The following is a 24,742-nucleotide window of genomic DNA, read 5'->3' as shown; positions in this document are numbered from 1 at the left end:
GTCTAGTGCTAGACTTACACCCTTTGCTCTCATAAAAACCTGTGCTGGAAGGAAGACGTGAATATAAATACTGTATAGCGATTGACCTATTTCTTCATAGATCCAGAATTTTATATGTAAAAGGCCCTTCAGGACTGGTAATCCAATCCATTTGCAGTTGAGGAAACTGAGTTTCAGAGATTTAAATAAATTTCCCAAGATCATATGTCTAGTCAGGAGCATACCAGAACTATTTTTTTCTCTGTTAGGTTTTTTTCATGTACTCCCAAATAGCTGGCCTAGAGTCAGGTAAAATTCAGGACTTCCAGCTTATTTCAGTGTTTCTTCTTTGATACCTTGCTGATTGTGCATAGTTTGGAGAATCTGAAAAATTCATTTGCCAAACAAATTCCAGTTCATTAGTTTTCACAGCGCTCTCCCCTCTAACTGGATGGTCCCTCAATCCATTGAAGGAGATAAATGAATGCACAGGGTCCCTGGCTGACCCAGTCATAGCTTTAGGTGTTTGGTTCTTGTTGAGGGACCAACTTCCAGAGCAAGGCCCAGACTTCCCTGCTCCAAAGCCAACATAATTAATTCAGGCTAAGATGTTTTTAGGCAACTGTGGACCCTTTTGACTGTTGATTTGGGGTTAGGGTTATATCACGTAAACAATCTCCTATGCACATGTATGTGGGATTGTTGGAGTATTTTCATAGTCCTGGTCTGTTTCTGTCAGTTAACTCCTTTTAAAAGTTTATCCTGGTCATGTGAGAGTGTAAGTTATTAGGAGAGTAAAAACAGGTGGCTCTTTAGGTGTTGCTGATGGGGTGGAGTCCATGTGGTGACTGGAGGAGGAAGGGGGGCAGGAGGAGGAGGAGGAGGAGGAGGGGAAGGTGGTGGTGGTGGCGGTGGTGGTGGTGGTTGGGTGCTACTTTGGTCTTCTTAATTGTGCTAGAGCTGAGAGATTTATGTTAACTCTCCTAATTTGAGCTTGATGGGCTTCTGTAGACAACACCTTGGGTTTAATTGCATTTTGGCTACTAGTGTTAATGATAAATGGCACATAACCACTGGATTTTAAAATTAGCCATGTTTATGGTTTTAAAAGGTTCCTAAGTATTTTATCCTCCCCTACATTTAGTTTATCCCTCTATGCACCTGTCCAGTGGAACTGTTTGTGCCTACACGTTAACATAACTAAATTTTAAACTTGTTAAAAGTATTTTGCTATATACTCTGCTTGGGGACATGCTCACTGTTAAGTATTTGTGAGATTAATAAATTAAAATTCCAAGACTGTTTGAAGTTGGTAATTACTGTAAAATCCCTATTTTAAGTGTTTCTATTTCAAGTGACTCATTTTTTAATCTGTGGTGCTGTATTAAGTGAAGGCCTCATATGCTCGTAATTATGGTAGTCGTGTGTCTGAAAATCAGGCACTGAAGCTGCTCATACTGGGTGTTGGTCTCAGTTTATTGGTGCTTCCTCCAGATGATTCTGAATACATTTTTATAGCTAATAATAATCAAAATATGAAATACACTCTGTTAAATTGCAACCAGTATGGAGTTTATACCAAACTGAGTTTGATTTTTTTTTTTAGAAGAATGGGTAAATGTGTTTAAGTGTATTTATGATAGCATCTTCAAGTGAAGGGAAAGAGGAAAATACAGGCAGCCAATGAAATAAGTTTGGAGTGGAGTGAAAGGACAAGTGGGAGATAAAATGAGATTAGAGAAGTGGACAGGGGCCAGATCATGTAGGGCCTTTAGGAGATGGGAAGTTCTTTGGTTTGTTCTGAGATGAGAAGTCATTCCATGTTTTTTAGTAGGGGAATGACATGATCTGATATTAAAAAAAACCCAAAACTAGAATCAGTCACTGTGAGTAGGAGTATATCTGGATCCATTCTGACTTTAAATAGTAAACTAATACTGATAATTTCTGACAAAAACATCAAAAAGATTTCCTAATCTTATAATTTCCTTGACCTAATGACTTCAGCCTGTTTTATTTGAAGTCATTAGTTTTCTGACAGTTGCTTTTCGGTCTGTAAGTTCTTTTTCTTTCTTTCTTTCTTTCTTTCTTTTTTTTTTTTAAAGAGACAGGGTCTCACTCTTGCTCAGACTGGTCTTGAACTCCTGAGCTGAAGTGGTCCTCCTGCCTTGGCCTCCCAGGCTGCTAGGATTTCAGGTGTGAGCCACTGTGCCCAGCCTCAGTCTGTAATTTCTTCGTAACACCTGTGTTAAAAAGGAAATGTAATTTTGTAATTTGATGAAACAAGTTATTAAAATGTTCACTGTAGTCTAGGTAGTAAGAATACAGGTGGTCACTGTAAAATTCTTTTAACTTTGATATATGGTTGAAAATTTTTATTATACAATGTTGGGGAAAATTTACAGAGGATTCACTAGTTTCCATATTTTTTTTGCTTTAAAAAGGGCAACATTAATTTATAATATTTGGAAAATAAGGTTGATTGTTTAGATTTTGTGTTAAGTGAAAGAGGCCAAGAGTTGTATAAATGTGATAAATTTGCTGGTATGTCAAAAATTCAATTCTGCACTTCTTCCCTCTCTTGGACTCTTCACTGAAGAGTTACTTAATGGAAGTTTGGGCAAGCCCATTAACATCCTGTCCTTTGTTTTTTTTCCTTGTAAATTGAATAGATATGATTCCTGATATTTTTTATGTTTTATAGCCTTTCATCTCAGAAGTTCAAGGTACTTTGTACAACTTTTGCCACCCAGGCCGTGCATCCTACAGGGCATTTGTAAGGTATGTAAATAGAAGTTTTTTCTTCCATTTCCCTTTCTCCATGGAAGAGAAATTATTGTTAATGTAAATTCTGGAAATGTGGGTATATATATCATCACTATTAATGATTCTCTTGTCCACAGGTCTTGAGATCTTTATCTTGCTTCAGAACTTTTTTCTGTACTTAATTTTCCTACATCTCCATAAGATAGTCCTATAAGTTTGTTTCTTTTGTTTTTTTATCCCAAGTGACATATTTTTCCTTAGATGAAATTATATTTCGAAACCTCTGCCTTGCTTAACGTTTAAGGAGATGAACTCACCGTATGACACACATACTTCTCTTATTTGTGGACCATTCCTTTTTATCTCTTCTATTCTTCATCTTTAAATTTTCATTTTTTTGATTGAGTAGTCTGATCATGTGTAATTTACTGCCTGTGTTGTTGATATGTCTAATTTTCAATAGAAAATGAGTCAACTATAGAATAAAGATCAAAGGATAATCCTCCCTCTTACTAGAGGGGTCAGCAGTGATACCGGCTTGGGGAGGGAGCAATGTTAACTGTAGGTACCACAGCCTATCCAGGGCCTGTTCAGATATTTTGAACTCATTACAAATCAGGGAAATAGTTGGAAGCTTATTTTATTTTACTTAAGAGGCAGGGTCTTGCTGTGTAGTCCAGGCTGGAGCGCGATAGCTATTCACAGGCTCCATCAGAGTGCATTGCAGCATAAAAACTGGCCTCAAGTGATCTTTCCACCTCATCCTTCCTAGGAGCTGGGAACACATGCGCATGCCTCCATGCCTGGCTAGTAGCAGTTTTTAATTTAGTTGGTAACATGATAAATATCCTGGTCTGGTATTTTCTACAGAAAATGCAGAAGAGTAGATGGTGAGGTAGAGGTTTTTCCCCCTACTGTTACTTGCTGCTACCACCTTTTTATAACTTAAGGGTTCTTGGACAACTTTTTTTTTTTTTTTCCTTTTCTTTTTTAGGGGGACAGAGTCTCGCTTTGTTGCCTGGGCTAGGTGCCAGTGAGTGCCCTGGCATCAGCATAGCTCACTGCAACCTCCGGCCTCAGCCTCCTGAGTAGCTGGGACTACAGGCACTCACCACGGTGCCTGGCTAATTTTTTGTTTCTATTTTTAGTTGCCTGGCTAATTTTTTCTACTTTTATTTATTTATTTATTTTTTATTTGCGATCCTACTGCCTCAGCCTCCCGAGTAGCTGGGACTACAGGCATGTGCCACCATGCCCGGCTAATTTTGTGTGTGTGTGTGTGTATATATATATATATATATTTTAGTTGGCCTAATTTTTTCTACTTTTAGTAGAGATGGGTCTCACTGTTGCTCAGGCTGGTCTCGAACTCCTGACTTCAAGCAATCCTCCTGCCTCGACCTCCCAGAGTGCTAGGATTACAGGTGTGAGCCACTGCGCTCGGCCTTGGACAACTTCTAATCCATGTTGTTTCTGCTATGTGTGTTTGGTGAACTGTGATTGAAGAGTCTTCAATCATGAAGTTAGAAGCATTTATTTCATAATGTACCAGTTATGCAGACTTTATCTTTCAGGGTTATTGTTCTTTTATAGTTTCCATTAAGTTTTCCAGTTTTGCTAATTTTATGTCCTGACCATAGTTTCCTAAATTTATGGGAGAATGTTCTGGGCCCTAAAAAGCAGTCCGCATATAAAAACTGATGAATTCTTGCAAGAAGAAGGGACAAAAGAATATAGATTTTTATTTTCTGAAGCTCATGGCTGCTCTAAAGCACAAGAATCCAAGTCCATTATTTTTAAAAATTGTTTAGGCCGGGCGCGGTGGCTCACGCCTGTAATCCTAGCACTCTGGGAGGCCGAGGCGGGTGGATCGCTGGAGGTCAGGAGTTCGAGACCAGCCTGAGCAAGAGCGAGACCCCGTCTCTACTAAAAATAGAAAGAAATTATATGGACAACTGAAATATATATATACAAAAAAAATTAGCCGGGCATGGTGGCGCATGCCTGTAGTCCCAGCTTCTCGGGAGGCTGAGGCAGTAGGATCACTTAAGCCCAGGAGTTTGAGGTTGCTGTGAGCTAGGCTGACGCCACGGCACTCACTCTAGCCCGGGCAACAGAGTGAGACTCTGTCTCAAAAAAAAAAAAACAAAAAAAACAACAACAAAAAAAAATTGTTTATGTTTTTACTTTAAGCATATGGTTGAAAATTCTACTTTTGCTGTATGTACATTGTTATCTTTACCATATTCTTATGGCAGGTGTATTTAAGCCTCTATGGTGCAGATGAGTGTGGCTCTCTGGTGCTTCTTCCATGGACTCAGCACATGCTTTGCCACTGGGGTACTTTTTTGTAACCCTGTTATTTGTGATGTAGGCTTTGAAAGCCTAAGGAAGTAAATTTAAGATGGATATTTAATATTGTAAGATTTTGTTAATATACAATTTTTTGCTGCAAGAGAATTTTATTATGTGATTTGGCAGCTTTGTTGGAAATACCATGTTGAGAGTTTTTTGTGGAAAAGTTCTTTTCTGGATGGAATCTCTTGTTTAACTTTTCCAGTTATTTAGAAGGAAGCTCTGTTTATCTTTTGAACATCTTAAGTTCAGAAACGGCAGTAGAGTGTCTTAGTTAAAAGCATAGGCTCTGGAGAGAGGTTGACAGTTAAAATACCAGCTCTGATGCTTGATAGCTTGAGACCCTTGACAACAAGGTGACCCCTTTGTAACTTAGTTTTCTCTTCTGTGAAAAGGGAATGATAACAACTATGAGGGCTGAGTGAGAGAGAAGCACTTAGCCCTAAAGCTTTCACTATTCAGGTTACAGTCTGTAGTATTTAACAATCACAGTTCTTTAATTTGGAAGAGATTTTGAGTGGGTGGAGTAGCACCCTAAGAATTAATTCTTGGAAGAATAGAATAGGGCTCATTACTGGGTCCCTGTGCTTAAAAACGGTGGTTTGCAAGGCTCTTCTCCAACTTGGAATTCAGGTCCTAAAATTGGAATCACCTTAGGTTTTTTTAAAGGTGTAATTTGTATACAATAAAATGCACCCACTGTAAATGGCAGTTTGATAAGTTTTAATAAATATATACACCCTTGTAATCACCACTCAGTCAAAATAAGGAACATTTCCCTGAAAGGCTTTAAAGTTTTTTTTGTTTTGTTTTGTTTTTTGAGACAGAGTCTAGCTCTGTTGCCCGGGCTAGAGTGCCGTGGTGTCAAGCTCATAGTAACCTCAAACTCCTGGGCTTAAGCAATCCTTCTGCCTCAGCCTCCCGAGTAGCTGGGACTACAGGCATGTGCCACCATGCCCGGCTAATTTTTTTCTACATATATTTAGCTGTCCAGATCATTCCTTTTTATTTTTAGTAGAGATGGGGTCTTGCTCTTGCTCAGGCTGGTCTCGAACTCCTCACTTCAAGCAATCCTCCTGCCTCAGCCTCCCAAAGTGTTAGGATTACAGGCCTGAGCTACCACGCCTGGCTGAGCCTGGCTTTTATAGAGTTTTCTATATCCTACATTCTTGTCACAGGCTACACCTGTTTTTCACCCAAGTATGCATTTTTCTAAACTGCTGTGAACTCAGCTACTGGCCAGTTAGACTTAGAGAGTTGTCTAAACTGAGAACACATAATTTCAGAGGGAGGATCTGAATTTTAGCACTTTCTGTTACAGATAGTTGAAACTTCTGATTACATGTGGAATTTCTATAATTCTACGAGTTCTTGAACGACTAAAACAAGGTATCCTAAGTGGTAGCCTCACCGTTATTGTGCACAGCTGATCTTGTTGTATCTTTTTTTTTTTTTTTTTTTAAATCTTTGTGCCTCAGATTGCTTATATAATGTTTCTTTGCTCCTGGAAATTTGCTTTTTTCAACAATTTATTTGAGCATGAACGTGCTTTATGCTTGTGCTTGTTTGACATTGGTGAATAAGACAGATTCTTAAATTAATGGAATTTGGTAGGAAGAAACTTTGGAAGAGAGTGATAAGTGAGGCAGAGAGAAATGAGAGGTGCTGGGAGAGAACCTAAGGGGGGGCATTTAAATTGGAGCTCAGTCTGGGTGTGGTGGCTCATACTTATAATCCCAGTACTTTGGGAGGCTGAGGTGGAAGGATCACTTGAGGCCAGGAGTTTCAAGACAACACTGAGCAACATAGGGAGACCCCATCTCTACAAAAAGTAAAAAGGAAAAAATTAGCTGGGCTGAGGCAGGAGGATGGCTTGAGCCCAGGGGTTTGATGTTGCAGTGAGCTATGATACGATGATACCACTGCACTCTAGCTTGGGCAACAGAGCAACATCCTGTGTCAAAAAAATATGAATAAATAAAGAAATAGGGAGCTCAGGCCGGGTGCAGTGGCTCGCGCTTGCAATTCTAGCACTCTGGGAGGCTGAGGCGGGAGGATCGCTCGAGGTCAGGAGTTGCGAGACCAGCCTGAACAAGAGTGAGACCCCATCTCTACTAAAAATAGAAAGAAATTATCTGGACAACTAAAAATATATAGAGGAAATTAGCTGGGCATGGTGGTGCATGCCTGAAGTAGTCCCAGCTACTTGGGAGGCTGAGGTGGAAGGATCGCTTAAGCCCAGGAGTTTGAGGTCGCTGTGAGCTAGGCTGATGCCACAGCACTCTACTCTAGCCCATGCAACAGAGTGAGACACTGTCTCCAAAAAAAAAAAAAAAGAAAGAAAGAAAGAAAGAAACAAATAGGGAGCTCAGGGAAGACCTTGAGAGGAAATGACTTAGCCTTAAGTATGAGGTTTACTCAGTGGAGGAAGAAGGGTGGGTGGGGTACATTCAGGGCAGAGGAAAGAAGGAAGAAATCATGGTTTACCAGCCTGAGTTATAGGATATTTTATTGTTTTGGCCAAGGGTGATTATATGCTTTGAGTTTTATAATTTTATGTTAGTGTCGTGGGATATGTAGTTATTTCCTTATCTGCACTATGACACTTTGTACCTAAATTTCAACCAAAATGTTTTTTGTACTGCTTGCATTGACACTACTCCCTCACATAGAAACTATCATCAACAAAACCCAGGGTTGGAGGAAGTTTTTATGTACACTAAGCTCATTATTCCTCTTAATGAAATTCAGGATATTTATATGTCTTAAAATTTCCTTTAAAAATTTCAAGTTTAGCTTCCAAAGACTAGATGACTTTTATTTTTGTGATAATCTTCTGTACCATACTGTTTATAACAACTTATTTGGAGAAAGAAATTAAAAACATGTATAAACTACAAATTGGACTATATAGTTGAGGTGTATGAATATCAAAGAAGGTGTTATGAACTCAGTAACTGCTGTGTCGTCTGTGTTTACTGTTAATTGTTCTTTTTAAATGTTTTATTTTATTCTGATTTATTTCAGGCCCCTCCCTGGAAAGTGAGATTATCTTTTCCATTTTCTGTTTGGTGTCCCTAGTATTCTATATGTTTAAAGTAATGAATGCAGTAAAAAAGTGAAAATTAAGTCATGTCTAAAGCTATGCTGTGTAGATTTTATTTCTTGGGTGATTGAGAAATGGTAGAAAGCTAGCTGTAATCATCACTGTTTCTTTTGCATAATTAGTCCTTTGAAGAATTGTGAGGTAGAATTATAATTATCTTAAGTACGATTGAATTAGTTATTTAAAAAGCCATGATTATTTCATCTGCATGGAAATTTATTCATTATCTTCCAGAATATTGTAAAGATCTTGATCCAGCAGAAGAAGCATAGTTATTCAGTTGAATTATTTCTACTCGTTTCTTGGCTGGAGAACTGTTTTGTGCCTATTTATAATGATTATTTGGCTAATAATTGTCTTTATGATGCATTCATTTTAACCTGGTAGCACCACCTCAAACATCTTTGGTGGCTTCTTATATGCCATAAAAAGGTAAAAATTGGCCGGGCGCGGTGGCTCACGCCTGTAATCCTAGCACTCTGGGAGGCCGAGGTGGGCGGATCGAGACCAGCCTGAGCAAGAGCGAGACCCCGTCTCTACTAAAAATAGAAAGAAATTATATGGACAGCTAAAAATATATATAGAAAAAATTAGCCGGGCATGGTGGTGCATGCCTGTAGTCCCAGCTACTCGGGAGGCTGAGACAGGAGGATCCCTTGAGCTCAGGAGTTTGAGGTTGCTGTGAGCTAGGCTGATGCCACGGCACTCACTCTAGCCTGGGCAACAGAGTGAGACTCTGTCTCAAAAAAAAAAAGGTAAAAATTGTGCACAGAGGCAGATTTGCTATGACTGTAAGAAAATAAGTATTCAAAATGTAGTTCCTAAACAAGCTAACAAAATTATTCAGCTAATTTAGGTTGTAGAATTCAAATGATTGTCAGCTCTACACTTTAGCTTAAACACAGGTCACATCCAACCCCCAATACACCTCTCTAATTTTAAAGCTGACTTTCTTTTAATTTCCCTTGAGAAATATTATTAGCAGGGGCTCAGTCTACTTCTCTAAATAGCATGGTTGGTTATCAGTCATGGAAAAATCAGATTTGGGGGCACTGGTAAGTGTGTTTAAAAAGTATTGAGAGGGGTGTGATTGTGTGTGTAAAACATTAGCATTAAGGATTTTCATAACTGCAATTTAGAGAGTTCTGAAAACCACACACTCATTTGATGGCAAAATTTGAACTGATGAGAGGATGTTTAGTTTTTACCCTACTTACTGTGATTACTCATTTATTTTACTGAAGAACTATTAGCCCACTGGTTGTGTTACATAATATTTGGCATTTGTACCATATTACCTTTCTAAAATCTGAAAAATTCTGAATTTCTAACATCTGACCCCAAGGCTTTTAGATGAATTGTGGGCCTATAGTTCTGTGCAGTAGGAGGTAAGCTGAGTATTTTTTATAGGAAAGAAGGGGTTGAGGAGAAGTATGGATGGAATATGCACTTTTGAAAAAATGACTATTTGCTGGAAGAGTAAAAGTTTCATTTTAGGAAAAACACCATTCTCTTCAAGTTAGGCTATATTAATAAACTAGTCTTTTTTTTTTTTTTTTTTTTTGAGGCAGAGTCCTGCTCTGTCACCCTGGGCTAGAGTGCCGTGGCGTCAGCCTAGCTCACAGCAACCTCAAACTCCTGGGCTCAAGCAATCCTTCTGCCTCAGCCTCCCAAGTAGCTGGGACTACAGGCATGCGGCACCATGCCCGGCTAATTTTTTCTATATATTTTTAGTTGTCCAGCTAATTTCTTTCTATTTTTTAGTAGAGACGGCGTCTTGCTCTTGCTCAGGCTGGTTTCGAACTCCTGAGCTCAAATGATCCACCCACCTCGGCTTCCCAAGTGCTAGGATTACAGATGTGAGCCACCGCACCCAGCCTAAACTAGTCTTCAAGTTCTGGATAGCTGGAATTTGAAGGAGGGGGTTGCCATTCGTCCAAAATAAGACCTAAATAATAATGGCAAACATTTAGTGAAAACTTAGCACTCTAATCTTTTTTTGTATAATATTTTGCTTAATTTCTATACCAACCCTATTCAGAAAGTTCCTTTATTACCACTTGACAAATAAGGAAACTGGTAGTACAAGGGCCAAAGTGAATGATAACATAGGTGATTTACTCTCAAGTAGTGTGGCTGGTTAACCATGACGGTAAACTGCCTGCTTTTTTACTCTATTGCCACCTGTAACTAAACTTAATTTCTAGTAGAACCTTTTACTTTGTTTGGCTGGTCTACATGGGACCTATGTATGTAATGAATATTTCTTATTTTCTTGAGGAGTTCCTGTGGTAGATGTCATATATTTATGAGACACATGTTGAGGGTGACACTCAGATTTTGAAACCCACATGTGATATTTGGTCGAATAAGGTTGGTAGTGTTTTGCATAGGGGTTTGAGGGGTGGATCAGAATTACCTGGAGTTTGTTGTTTGTTTGTTTGTTGTTGTTCCCCCCCCCCCCCCACCTGGAGCTCTTTTAGAACTTGTGTCTGCCAGCACTTTCCAGAATTTGTGGATAGGGTAGGGGTTGGAGTGCTTGTGATTACACCTTCCTCCAACTGCAGTAAGTAATCATGATTACTACAAGGTAAGATACAGTGATTTACCTTGTAATGACAAGATTTTGATGCACAATTTCCAGGCCTTTTCTCTTCTGTTTGGGAACTCTTACTAGAATCCAAGAAAGGAATGCTATAGGAAAAAATAATTACTTGCTAGACTGGAAATAGTTTTATTTTAGGAAAAAAAGTATGATATTCAGGTAACCTTGAATCTGCTCTGATTTATGGAAAAAATTAGTTATTTGCAATCTTTAGTACTTTAGCAGTTAGTAACAAATTATTTTTGATCTAGCATAAAGAATATCTTCATCATGGTAGAAAACTGCTCTCAAGAATATTCTAGGCTGGGCACGGTGGCTCACACCTGTAATTGTAGCATTTTGGGAGGCCAAGGTGGGAGGATCGCCTGAGGCTAGGAGTTCGAGACTAGCCTGAGCAACATAGCGAGACCCTGTCTCTACAAAGAAAATAAAGAAAACGTTAGCCAGGCATGGTGGCATGCACCTGTAGTCCCAGCCTCTTGGGAGACTGAGACAGGAGGATCACTTGAGCCCAGGAATTTGAAGTTGCAGTGAGCTATTATCATGTTACTGCACTCTAGCCAAGGCAACCGAGCAAGACCTTGTCTCAAAAAAAGAAAAAAAAAGTTTACTAGTCTTCTCAAGGCTTTTTGTCATATCTAAGATGATAAGATAAACGTTCAGTCCGCGCCCCCATGTTTTTGTTATGTATATGAATTTAGGGACTACAGGGTTTTATATACCATGGGTTGTTACTTGCAGGTCTTATTTAGAAAGAAGTAACTTCCTACTTGAATAATGAGACTTAAGGCTAATTCAAAAAAGAAGGGAAGTAAGTTAGAGGAAGTAAATTTATAGGCCAGTGTCTAATCTTAGTAATTTGGGCTTTTGAAAGTTTCCTTTTCAAAAGTTAGAAGATTAACTCTTTCATATATGAAAGCATTACAATCCATTAATTTAAGAAGGCTGTTTCTTATCCTTAATTCCTTTTTTTTTTTTTTTTTTTTTTTTGAGACAGAGTCTCACTCTGTTGCCCGGGCTAGAGTGCCATGGCGTCAGCCTGGCTCACAGCAACCTCAAAATCCTGGGCTCAAGCAATCCTTCTGCCTCAGCCTCCCTAGTAGCCGGGACTACAGGCATGCGCCACCATGCCTGCCTAATTTTTTCAATATATTTTTAGTTGTTCAGCTAATTTCTTCCTATTTTTTTCAGTAGAGACAGAGTCTCCCTCTTGCTCAGGCTGGTCTCGAACTCCTGAGCTCAGATGATCCACCCGCCTGGGCCTCCCAGATCCTTAATTCATTTTTTAAAAAAAATTTTTCACATTCCCACTTCACAGAATGTCTTTGAATCAGTGAAAACATACTTCTATTCAGTGCTATTTTTGACCCTGCTAGGCATTGTAAGGAATATAGAAATGAAGATGTGGTCCTTTGTACTAGCGTTTACAGGTAATAGTACCCAACAGTATCCAACAGGAATTGTTTATTCTAAGTGCTTTCCTGAATTAACTCATTTAATAATTAGCATTTTATTTGTGAGGGTAGGGACCAATTTTCCCCATTGGTATAGATGAAGAAGTGGAGGCACAGAGAAGTTAAGTAATTTGCTCCAGGTTTCACAGCTGCTTTGAATCCAGGCACCTGGCTCCAAAGCCTTCTCTTTACCAGAACAGAGTATCAAGTGATTTAAACTTACATGGTCATTTGAGAAATAGCGCCGAGTAAACTAAGTGCTGTTGGAGTTTAGGGATGAAGAAGGATTTGCAACCTCCCCCTCCCTCTACCGGGGGATTGTACCCCGGTAATATGCCGAAATTAAAAAAAAAAAAGAAAAAAAATTTGTAGTGGAGTAGCCGGGGAGGTCTCTGTGGGGAGGGTATAACACTTGGCCTTAAATAAGGTAGAGAGGAGTGTTAGGAGTAGTGGGAATCAGCCCTTGGCTTGAACACAGTGTTGTTTTTCTATTTCCTTGTAGGGAAGAGAGAGGGTAGCCAGTGTTGGTTAGACTGGGGAAAACATGGGAGAGAGAGGGCAGTATGCTTCTTTAGCCTCAGGAGGTCAGATCCCAAGATAGATCTTTGGAACATACTGTTTTATTTCTTCCTCCTTTCACCTAATATACTGTATACATCTTTCCAAGGCAATACATATATTTACCTTTTTTGAAAACATAATAGTTTCTTTTGGTAAATTCAAACAGTGCAAAAGGATATATGGTCCCTAGAGTTTCTTGTGTATTCTTCCAGAGACAGTCTGTGCATATACCAGTGTTCATCATTATTCAGTGACTATTTATTGTGCACCTGTTCTGTATATCTATACATCTCACCATTGTACAATGGTATGACTGTGTATGACATACTTGGTACCTTGCTCTTCATTTAATCTTACTTTAGAAATTGTTCATTAACACAAATCTTTTTTTATGATTATATAATAAACCGTTGTATGGATGTATCATAAGATACTTAACCAGTCTTCAAAAGGAACATGTAGGTTGTTTCCAGTCTTTGGTTATTATAAATACTGCTAAAGTGAGCCTACTTGTACATAAATGTTTGCATCCCTGTGACTATATCTATAGGATCAGTTTTTGTAAGTGGAATTGCTGGTTCAAATAAGTAGTATATGCAGTCTTAATTTTGATAAATGTTGCTAGTGGCCCTACAAAGAAGTTGCTCCCTTCTTTGTGTGTCCTTTTTCTGGTTTAATCCCTTTTAATACTCAGACAGAAGTTCTTCAGCCCCATTGGGGCTTAAAATCCATTGATCCTACTACCCGTTCACTTCCCCATACCTCTTTAGTTCATCACTGTAATTAACCCCTTGTGTATATGCTCAATTCCCTTTCCCCTTTCTCATTTTATCTGGCACAACCTCAGCCCTGGTTAAATCCAACACTTCACCTATTCTGCGCCTGTAGCTGGATGTAGCTAGAAAAGGAAAAAATACAGACTTTTCTCATTTTGAATTTAAGACCCCTAACCTCAGAGGTGGCCTTTAGCACTGCCTAGATTACTTAGTCTGTTTATTCGCCGCCTTTTAGGACAATAAAGCACCACCTCTTTTAACTCAAACTTCGTGTTCCGCTTGCCAGCCTATCAACTGTGGTAATCCTCCTTCTTATTTAATGGAGAAAATGCAAGCAGTAGGAAGAATGTACCACTACATCTACTCCCTCATCGACACTTGTCTGTTATGATCTGCCACCTCCTCTCTTAGTGTAGAGCAGTCCCTTGGGTCAGCCCTTACACTTTAATGCTGAATCCCATTCCCCTCTAATTTCAAAATGTTGCTGTAGCAATTCTCTCCTCTCCTGCATCATCTTCTTTGTACAGACCTTAATGACCCTGCCTAGCTGCAGTGGATACTGGGAAATGGCTTTATTACTAGCAGCCATGTGACCAGGAAGGGGAAAGATAGATATTGAGGCAAACGGCAGGCAGTCTCTGCCACACCTTCCATGCTTTTTTTTTAAACCAACTTCTCTTGCTAACAGTTTTATTGAGATATAATTTGTATATCACACAATTCATTCATTTGAAATAGTTCAGTGAGTTTTAGTATATTCACAGAGTGTGCATCCATCACTACAATCAATTTTAAAACATTTTCATCACCCCAAAAAGAAAACCTCTACTCTTCTTTTTTTTTTTTTTTTTTTTTTTTTGAGACAGAGTCTCACTCTGTTGCCCAGGCTAGAGTGAGTGGCGTGGCGTCAGCCTAGCTCACAGCAACCTCAAACTCCTGAGCTCAAGCGATCCTCCTGTCTCAGCCTCCCAAGTAGCTGGGACTACAGGCATGCACCACCATGCCCGGCTAATTTTTTCTATATATATTTTTAGCTGTCCATATAATTTCTTTCTATTTTTAGTAGAGACGGGGTCTCGCTCTTGCTCAGGCTGGTCTCGAACTCCTGAGCTCAAACGATCCGCCCACCTCGGCCTCCCAGAGTGCTAGGATTACAGGCGTGAGCCACCACGCCCGGCCGAAAACCTCTACTCTTCAGCTGTACTCTCCAATCTCCCCATCATCATCCCCAGTCTTAGACAATCACTAATCCGTAGATTTGCTTATTCTGGACATACCATATAAATGGAATGTGAGCTTGGTGCCCTTCCTTTGGCTCTCACTTTGCTGCAATAGTGGGTCCAGTTGTCATCTGTGGCATACGTACCATGCTCTATAAACCTATATCTTGCCCTTGCCCTGTAATCCTATCTTTCTCTGCTCAATAAACATCATTTTCATGCTTGCCTAAAAATAAATAAATAAAATAAATTGTATATGAGCGTTTTGTATAATATTTTATACAATATAGTATTTTGTGAATTTTTTTGTGACTGTTTTCTTTCACTTGTATGTTTTTAAAGTTTATCTGTGTTGTAACATATTTTCTGACTTCTTGCAAGAGCTTTTTATACCAGCTATCTCTGTGCCCACATTTTCTCAATCCACTGCAATCTACTTCTCCCGTGGCCAATTGAAAAGGTTTTCTCCTGCTGCTAGAGACCTTCTGATTGGCCTGCCTGTGTCCTTTTTGCTAGCATGTAGTCTGGACCCTTCCCTCATAATGCTCTCTTCATTTTTCTTGGTGTTGGTTCTCATCATACCTTTCTGACTGATCTCTTCAGATATCTCTGGCTCCTTCATGACCACCTCTTTCATGTTCCTAACAGTATCTATGTCTAGATCACTGCGCCTCCCCATTCCACACACTTGAAGCCTATGTTGTTCTTACCTGTAATAACAGCTTACTTGGGCACTAATCTTTTTCAGTTGATTGGGGGTAAATGTGTGTAGAGTTTGGAAAAAGCCTCCTTAGATTGTGCTCATTCCACCTTCTCTTCCATTAGGCCTTTATGTCTTCTCCTGGGCACCCTCATGCATTTACCATGGTCTTGTCATTCCCGCCCATTTCACCACCCAGTTATTTTTCATGCTGCTGCCAAAGCTCCCTTCATAAATCACAGATCTGATCATTCCAGCTGAGTGTCTTTCTCTTCCTTACAGAATGGAATTCAGGTTGCTATGCATGACATTCCGGATCCTCCAGCTTCAGTTTAACTATCATCATCTTTCTAGCCTCATTTTTTAAAGTCTCCTCTCTAAATTCTTGTATTTAAGGTCATTGAGGTCATTTGCTCATGCTGTTCCCTCACCTTAGAAAGTATTGGGGGGGGTGGGGGGGATATTCCTGAGCTATCATTCCGCTTTTCTAGCCTCTCCCATTTCCTCATTCTTCAAGGTCCAGGTGAGATGTCACCTTCTCTGAAGCCCTCTGGCACAATAACTGGATTTTTCTCTCTATTCATACCAAAGAGGATAAGTTGTTATTTATTTATTTTTTTTATCCAGTAATTTTTTTGGTGGTGATTTTTTTGTTGTTGTTTGTTTGTTTGTTTGATTGATTTTTGTTTGTTTGTTTTGAGACAGGGCTTTGCTGTGTTGCCCAGACTAGCCTCAAACTCCTGGGCTCAAGTGATCCTCCCACCACCAGCCTCTCCAGTAGGTAGGACTGTAGGCATGTGTGCCACCATACCCGGCCTAAACTTTTGTTAGAGCACTTAATTACATTGCGTTGTTTTCCTTAAGAGTGTCTTCCAGATAAGGCTGCTTCTCTGGCACCTAGATCAGGGAATAGCCCATAGAATACCAGTAGTTTGTGTGAGGCTGGTCAAGTGCAAAGGAGCTAAGAATTGAGACAAGGAGCTGGCTCAGTGACATGCTCCTGTAATACCAGCTACTCCTGAGGCTGAGGTGGGAGGCCTGTCTCTTAAAAAAAGGGAAAAGAAAGAATTGAGACAAGGCCATTGGGCCTACTAGGGAGGAGACCACCATTACAATACAGTAGTGGGTGGAAGAGTGAGTGACTGGGGAGGACGTATGAAGGATAGATGGGAGTGCTTATTAGAATTTATCTTTAAAAGACCTGATGTCTGCGTTGAACATTTTCTAGAAAAATCTATAATGTGAAATTATGGGTGTGTTGTTTTGGCAGACCCTTGTAGCGTGGAAAGAACCAGAACATTGAATAAGAATTCTCTGTCTGCCAAACAGCCATGGGAGCATTGTTTAGAGTAGACTTTCTGTGATGATCAACATGCTCCATACTGCACTGTCCAATACCATAGCTGTTAGCCACCATGTGGCTATTAAGCATTTGAATATAGCTAGTGTGAGAAAAGAACTGAATTTTCAAATTCTAATTAAAATATTAATAATGATTAGAGGTTACCATGTTGGTGCTAAAGCAGTGACAGTATCAGTTTGGGGATCGAATGTAGCCCAAACATTCCGTCCCTTGGGTTCACACTTCAAGCAGTGACTCTGCTCCTCTGAATATATTTTTTTACTTTTTCTATTCTAATTTATAGTTACTGTTGAAGTCTTTGGCTTCCTTCCTGCTTATGAATAAATTAGTTACCAGGGAAGTCTTACTGAAGGGTATTGAGGAGAGCTTCATACACACCTCCTTTGAAAGCTGGATTTAAGGTTAAGTTTTATATCTATACATAGCAGTCACTGGGAAATTATACAGTGGCTTCTGTTCATTAATTCAGCAAACACATGTGGAAAATCTATTGCTGTCTGGCACTACTTACTTGGCATTGGTGATATAAAGATGAGTAAAACTATCCCTGCCCTAAGTTAGTTTTCAGTCTAGTTGAGGGAGTCCTATTTAAATAAGAATAACGAATAATGAAGTGGTGTGAGGATGTTCACAAAGAAGAGGAGGGGAAAGGAAACAGAAGAGGCAGCAGAGATCAGGGAAGATTTTATGGAAGAAGTGACTTTCCATCATCTTGAAAGGGAAATACTTTCAAAATAGACAAGGAGTGTGGAAGGAGGGAATATGTGTCTAGGAACAAATGTGCTATTATTTTTTTAAAAACCTGTTATGGTGCCAGTAGGACTGAAGTAGGTCTATCCGTGAATTGGGCCCTTTAGATAAGGTTACCTGGAATCCTTGGAAATGACTTAATTTTGGAGAACTGAGGTGGAAAACATTGCTTCTGCAGTGTAGTTTTTGAAACCCAGAAGGTGTTAATTTGTTGGATGGCTTTGTGATTCAGGCTTAAATTTCTGAACATTGATTATTGAATGGATTTTTCTGTCCTGCCATCCTTCTTACCTAACTAGTTGAAGTTCTAGTTTGTTACATTGCTTAATTGCTTAGTAAAGCCAACTTTGAAGGTAGTAATGCACAGTTATTAATGGTTAGTGTATATAAATATAGTAGATGCTTGATAAATCTTGTCTTCCCCCCCTTTTTTTTTAAATTCTTATTTCAGCATATTGTGGGGGTACAAAAGTTTAGGTTACGTATATTGCCCTTGGCCCCCAACCCCCCAAATGTCTTAAATCCTGTGGGTGCCTAAGCTTAAGCAGCTTTCTGCTTGTCTTTGCTTTGTTGAACTGTTAGATGACTTTCTCACTATTCTTCATTGAAATTTTTAACTTTGACTGCCTATTTTCCCCTTTGGTTAAATCTTTTTTTTTTTTTTTTTTTTTTTTTTTTTTTTTTTTTTTGAGACAGAGTCTCACTCTGTTGCCCGGGCTAGAGTGAGTACCATGGCGTCAGTCTAGCTCACAGCAACCTCAAACTCCTGGGCTCAAGCGATCCTACTGCCTCAGCCTCCCCAGTAGCTGGGACTACAGGCATGAGCCACCATGCCCGGCTAATTTTTTTGTATATATATATATTTTAGTTGTCCATATAATTTCTTTCTATTTTTAGTAGAGACGGGGTCTCACTCTTGCTCAGGCTGGTCTTGAACTCCTGACCTCGAGCGATCCACCCGCCTCGGCCTCCCAGAGTGCTAGGATTACAGGCGTGAGCCACCGCGCCCGGCCTGGTTAAATCTTTTATATTAATAACCATGACTCCTTTTAACCTTTTCTGAAAAGGATTTCTTCAGTTTGTCTAGTGTCATTATTAAAATTTGTAAATTTTCCTTGGAATCCTGGGCAAAGGATTAAGCCATATGTTTTTCTAGTCCAACTTTTTTTATTGTTGTTTATTTTGGGGTTTTTTGGTTTTGTTTTCTTAGAGATAGGATCGATCTCTGTCACGCAGGCTGGAGTGCAGTGGCACGATCATCGCTCACTGCAGCCTCAAACTCCTAGGCTCAAGTGATCCTCCCACCTCAGCCCCTGAGTAGCTAGGACTACAGGCGCACACCCCCATAACTCGGCTAATTTTTAAATTTTTTTAAAAGATAGGGTATTTCTATGTTGCCCAGGCTGGTTTTGGAACTCTTGGCCTCAAACCAATCCTCCTGCCCTCAGTATCTGGAGTAGCTGGGATTACAGGACTACAGGTGCAAGCCTACCAGTATGCCACCACACCCAACTTTCGTTACGTCTGCATTTTCTTCTTACTTGTTCACTGGTTCGAGTTGACTAGTATTTTAGGTAAGATCTGGACTAAATCCTGACATGGACTGTCAAGCTGATTGCCTCTTACAGCCTCTGGACATTATAGGAGGACATGCACTTGCCAGCAAAGAAGAGGAAGTCTCCTTTTGTGAAACTGACTTGCCTTGTCTTCTAAATCAGTGTGCAGACTTGGGCCTACTAATCAATTTTAATAGTTTGCAGTCTTATTGCATTTTCTGTACGCTCTGTTCATTCTAAATGGTTAACTGTTGGAATTCTGGACAGAATAGAGCCCCTGAAGCATCAGTAAGAAGTGTCATGACCCTTTTTCAGCCAAGGAAGAAGTCTCTTAAGGACATGTAGCTGGAAGTAGATCTCTCACTCAAAACCTATGGTGGAGTAAGTCTTTCCAGGATGGGCCCAGGGTATCTGAGGACCAGGGTGGAGTAAAACTAGCTGGCTCCTCTCAGCAAGTGATACTGAACCCCTAATTGAGCTTGCACATTCTTTCTGGGTTCAGCTTGGGGAGTCCCCATTAGCTTCAACCCTAGGCAACCACTGAACTACTTTCTATTTTCATAGGTTTACCTATTCTTGATATTTATATAAATGGAATCATACAATATGTGTTCCTTTGTGGCTGGCTTTTATTTAGCATAGTGTTTTTAAGCTTCATCCTTGTTGTATCATGTATCAGTACTTCATGGCTTTTTATTGCTGAGTAATACTCCATTGTATGGCCATACTGCATGGCTAGATCTTTGGCTTAGCTTAGGGTTGTTTTGTTATTTATTTTTGGGGAGACAGTGTCACTCTATTGCCCGGACTAGAGTGCCCTGGCATCAGCCTAGCTCACAGCAACCTCAAACTCCTGGGCTTAAGCGATCCTTCTGCCTCCGCCTCCCGAGTAGCTGGGACTACAGGCATGCGCTACCATGCCCGGCTAATTTTTTCTATGTAGATTTTTTAGCTGTCCAAATCATTTCTTTCTATTTTTAGTAGAGACGGGGTCTCACACTTGCTCAGGCTGGTCTCGAACTCCTGACCTTGAGCGATGCGCCTAGCCTAATTTCTTTTGATTTTTAGTAGAGATGGGGGTCTCGCTCTTGCTCTGGCTGGTCTCGAACTCCTGACCTCAGCGATCCTCCCACCTCAGCACTCCCAAAGTGCTAGGATTACAGGAGTGAGCCACCATGCCTGGTCTGTTTTGTTAATTAGAAACTAATGAGTAAAGACTGTACTTTCAGGGATCATTTGTATAGGTCTGATCAACACTAAAGTGCACATATAGTAATAACATTCATCGAGTGTTGGGCAGATGGGGGGGGAGGAGGGGATGGGTATATACACACCTAAGGGGTGCGGTGCACACCGTCTGGGGGAGGGACATGCTTGAAGCTCCGACTCAGGTGGGGCAAAGGCAATATATGTAACATAAACATTTGTACCCCCATAAATGCTGAAATAAAAAAAAAATTAAAAACTAACGAGTAAACAGGAATAATGTGGGTTGTTAAATCAATCAGTCAGTGCCTTAGAATATTTGCTTTTGGTCAAGTTAGTAATCATTTTAAATTTCCAATCCAATTCAGTCTAGGAAAACTCTAGAAAATTGTGTGCTAAACTCTAGTATCAATGAACAGTTTTGGTGAACAGCTCAGCTCCAGAAGGCCTTCAGGAAGCTGTTCAAACAAATGAGAGTCAATGATGTCAGGGTCACACAAACGTGAGAAAATCACCAAAGACTGCTCTCACAAAGTGGTGGTAGGCGGAAAATCTTCCCCACCTTTAGTTAGATGTCAGTAGTTCTAAATACCTTATAAGGTTGGTGTGGTGGCTCACGCCTGTAATCCTAGCACTCTGGGAGGCTGAGGCGGGAGGATAGCTTGAGCTCAGCAGTTCAAGACCAGCCTGAGCAGGAGTGAAACCCCATCTCTACTAAAAATAGAAAAAATTAGCCAGAGGCCGGGCGCGGTGGCTCACGCCTGTAATTCTAGCACTCTGGGAGGCCGAGGCAGGTGGATCGCTCAAGGTCAGGAGTTCGAGACGAGCCTGAGCAAGAGCGAGACCCCGTCTCTACTAAAAATAGAAAGAAATTATATGGACAACTAAAAATATATATACAGAAAAATTAGCCGGGCATAGTGGCGCATGCCTGTAGTCCCAGCTACTCGGGAGGCTGAGACAGGAGGATCGCTTGAGCCCAGGAGTTTGAGGTTGCTGTGAGCTAGGCTGACGCCACGGCACTCACTCTAGCCTGGGCAACAAAGTGAGACTCTGTCTCAAAAAAAAAAAAAGAAAAGAAAAAATTAGCCAGGTACAGTGGCACATGCCTGTAGTTCCAGCTATCTGGAAGGCTGAGGCAGGAGGATTGTGTGAGCCCAGGAATTTGAGGTTGCAGTGAGCTATGATGATGCTACTGCACTCTAGCTGGGCTTACACAGTGAGACTACATCTTAAACAAACAAACAAACTTCAAGGCAACAGTGTCAAGATATGGTAGTGGCATAAGGACAGATGTATAGACCAATGGAATAGAATTGAGAATCCAAGAATAAATCCTCACATTCAATCAGTTGATTTTCAACAAGGGTACCAAGACCATTCAATGGGGGAAAGAGTAGTCTTTTCAACAAATAATGCTGGGATAACGGGATTTCTACATGCCAAAGAGTGACGTAGGACCTCTACCTGACGTCATGTATAAAATTTAACCCAAATCAAGGACCTAAATGTAAGACTTAAAACTATGCAACTCTTGGGGAAAAAACAGGTTTTTCATGACCTTTGATTGGGCAGTGGTTTCTTAGGTATGACACCAAAATTATCAGTAGCCCTAGATAAAATAGGTCAATTCGATTTCATCAAAATAAAAATCTTTTGTGCTTCAAAGGACACCAAGATAATGAAAAGAAACAATCCAGTTAAAAAATGGTCAGTGGATTTGTATAGACATTTCTCCAAAGAAGATACACAAATGGCCAATAAGCATGTGAAAAGATGCTCAACACCATTAGTCATTAGGAAAATCAAAATCAAAATCACATATGATACTGTTCTCATCCACTCAGATGGATAACTTAAAACATGAAAAAGGCTGGACCTAGTGGCTCATGCCTATTGGGATGCTGAGGCAGGAGGATAGCTTGGGACCAAGTTCAAGGCTAGCTTGGGCAATAAGCAAGACCCCATCTCTACAAAAATAAAAAAAATTAGCTGGGCATGCTGGTGTGTGCTTGTAGTCCCAGCTACCCAGGTGGCTGAGGGAGGAGGATCACTTGAGCTCAGGAGTTTGAGGTTACAGTGAGCTATGATCATGCCACTGCACCCCAGCCTGAACAACAGAGTGAGACCCTATCTCGTGGATGAATGGAAAATAACAAGTTTCGGTGAGGATGTGGAATAATTGGAACCTCTGTATGTTGCTGGTGGGAATGTGGAATGGTGCAGTTACTGTGGGAAGCATTTTAGCAGTTATTCAAAAAGCAAAACAGAATTGCTCAGTAATTCCACTCCTAGGTATCTACCCAAGGGAATTGACAGCAGAGACTCAGACAGGTACTTGCAACAAAGTATTCATTGCAGCACTATTACAATAACTAGGTGAAGAAAAGGTAGGTTCACGAAGGTGCCCATCAGTAGATGAATGAATAAATAAAATATGGTATATCTATTCAGTGGAATATTATTCAGCCATAAAAAATAAAGAAGTTCTGGTAACATGCTATAACATAAATGAACCTTACACATTATGTTGAGTGAAATAAGCCAAACACAAAATGACAAATATTGCCTGATTCCACTTATGAGTTATTCAGAGTAGGGAAATTCATAGAGACAGAAAGTAGATTAGAAGTTTTTAGGGGCTGAGAGGAGGGGAGGATGAGGAGTTACTGCTTAAGGATCACAGTTTTTCTTTGGGGTGATAAAAGTTTTGGAAATAGTGATGATTGTACAACATTATGAATGTAATTAGTACCACTTAATTGTACATTTTAAAATGGCAAATTTTGTTATATTTTACAACTTTTAAAAATGAATAGGCCGGGTGCGGTGGCTCACACCTGTAATCCTAGCACTCTGGGAGGCCGAGGCAGGAGGATTGCTCAAGGTCAGGAGTTCGAGACCAGCCTGAGCAAGAGCAAGACCCTGTCTCTACTAAAAATAGAAAGAAATTATCTGGCCAACTAAAAAAATATATAGAAAAAATTAGTTGGGCATGGTGGCGCGTGCCTGTAGTCCCAACTATTCGGGAGGCTGAGGCAGTAGGATCACTTGAGCCCAGGAGTTTGAGGTTGCTGTGAGCTGGGCTGACGCCACGGCACTCTAGCCCTGGCAATAGAGCGAGACTCTGTCTCAAAAAAAAAAAAAAAAGAATACTGTCTGACTGGGGCGGGGGGGGGGGGTGCATGGGCAATATACATAACCTAAACTTTTATACTCCCATAATAAGCTAAAATAAAAAAAATGAATAATGTAATATAACAAAAAAAACATTGATTTTGGTTTATACTTTGTATGGTATGTGAGTTATATCTCAATAAAGCCTTTTTTTTTTTTTTTTAAGAGATGGGGTCTTACTGTGTTGCCCAGGCTGGTCTCAACCTCCTAGCCTCAAGCAATTCTTCTTCCTTGGCCTCCCAAAGTGCTGGAATTACAGATGTGAACCACTGGGCCTGGCCTAAAGCTGTTTTTTAATAGCTTCTTGCATTCCACATGTAACCCTCCCCCAGCAATGTAACCAGTTAGTCTGATGTCCCACAGGCCTTTCATTGGGTGTCAATGGGTATGGGGTTTCCATCATATGTTTGCTGAGTAGAATTGGCCTAGTTTATGTTTCCTGGCAGAAATTTAGGCTAATGGAGTTTGAGTATGATTGATTTGTAGGCCTCTTTGGCAATGAGTAAATTCATTGTTGTCTATCCCAGTTGCACAAGTTACATTTCAGTGACCTCTCTCAAAGCAGATGGGAACTTTGAACACCTCCTGCCAGAATGGTTTTTCAGTTTGAAAATTAATGTTTAGTAACAACATACTGGTCTTATACTCAGTAAAATTTAGTAACTCTAAGCTTCCTTCCCCATTTGTAAAATGGGAATGATAATTACACCTGCCTCAAGAAGTTCAGGATCAAATCCATGTGCATGGGAAGTGCATGGTGATAGAACAGTGTAAGATGTCATGGTGGTCATGAAGGTCCACACAGTAGTTAGGATCTGTTGTAGTATAACAGATTTTGAAACTTCTGATACCGTCTGTGTCAGAACCCAAGGCTAGAGCACCTGAATACTTGTGCTAACCGTTTGTACCAGTATTTAGAAAGGGACCAAAAGACTGATTAACATATGATGTTTTCTGAAGAACCTTTGTGGTAGGTAATAGGTTGAATTGGAGTCAAGAGCCACTAGTGATGAGTAAACATTGCTGTCAGACATAGCAGTGAAATATATCTTGTGGTTGCTGTGGTTGTCCTTCAAAAACCCAGAATTCTAATCATACCAGTGAGGTATGTGCCTTGGAAAGTGCTTCATCTTCAAGGCCAACAGAGGGGTCAGCCTGGAAGGAAGGG

The 24,742-nt window shown here is 40.2% G+C and overlaps 1 protein-coding gene across 6 annotated transcripts in view; it reads left to right on the top strand.

Moving 5' to 3' along the window:
* The window catches only part of RHOA (ras homolog family member A), a 46,710-nt gene that overhangs the window by 1,491 nt on the left and 20,477 nt on the right, over window positions 1-24,742 (top strand). The window contains exon 2 of one of the 6 annotated variants that reach the window (XM_069475687.1): window positions 2,684-2,760. The exons of the other annotated variants lie outside the window; for them this stretch is intronic. The gene's annotated coding sequence lies outside the window, so the exon portion shown is untranslated. The remainder of the gene's footprint in view (window positions 1-2,683; window positions 2,761-24,742) is intronic. 6 annotated transcript variants of the gene reach the window in all.

This window comes from Eulemur rufifrons, chromosome 7 (genome assembly GCF_041146395.1).
Source record: "Eulemur rufifrons isolate Redbay chromosome 7, OSU_ERuf_1, whole genome shotgun sequence".
In the NCBI taxonomy this organism is placed as follows: Eukaryota; Metazoa; Chordata; class Mammalia; order Primates; family Lemuridae; genus Eulemur; species Eulemur rufifrons.
The sequence above is the reverse complement of the archived record's forward strand: the minus strand, read 5'-3'. Positions and strand labels throughout refer to the sequence as shown.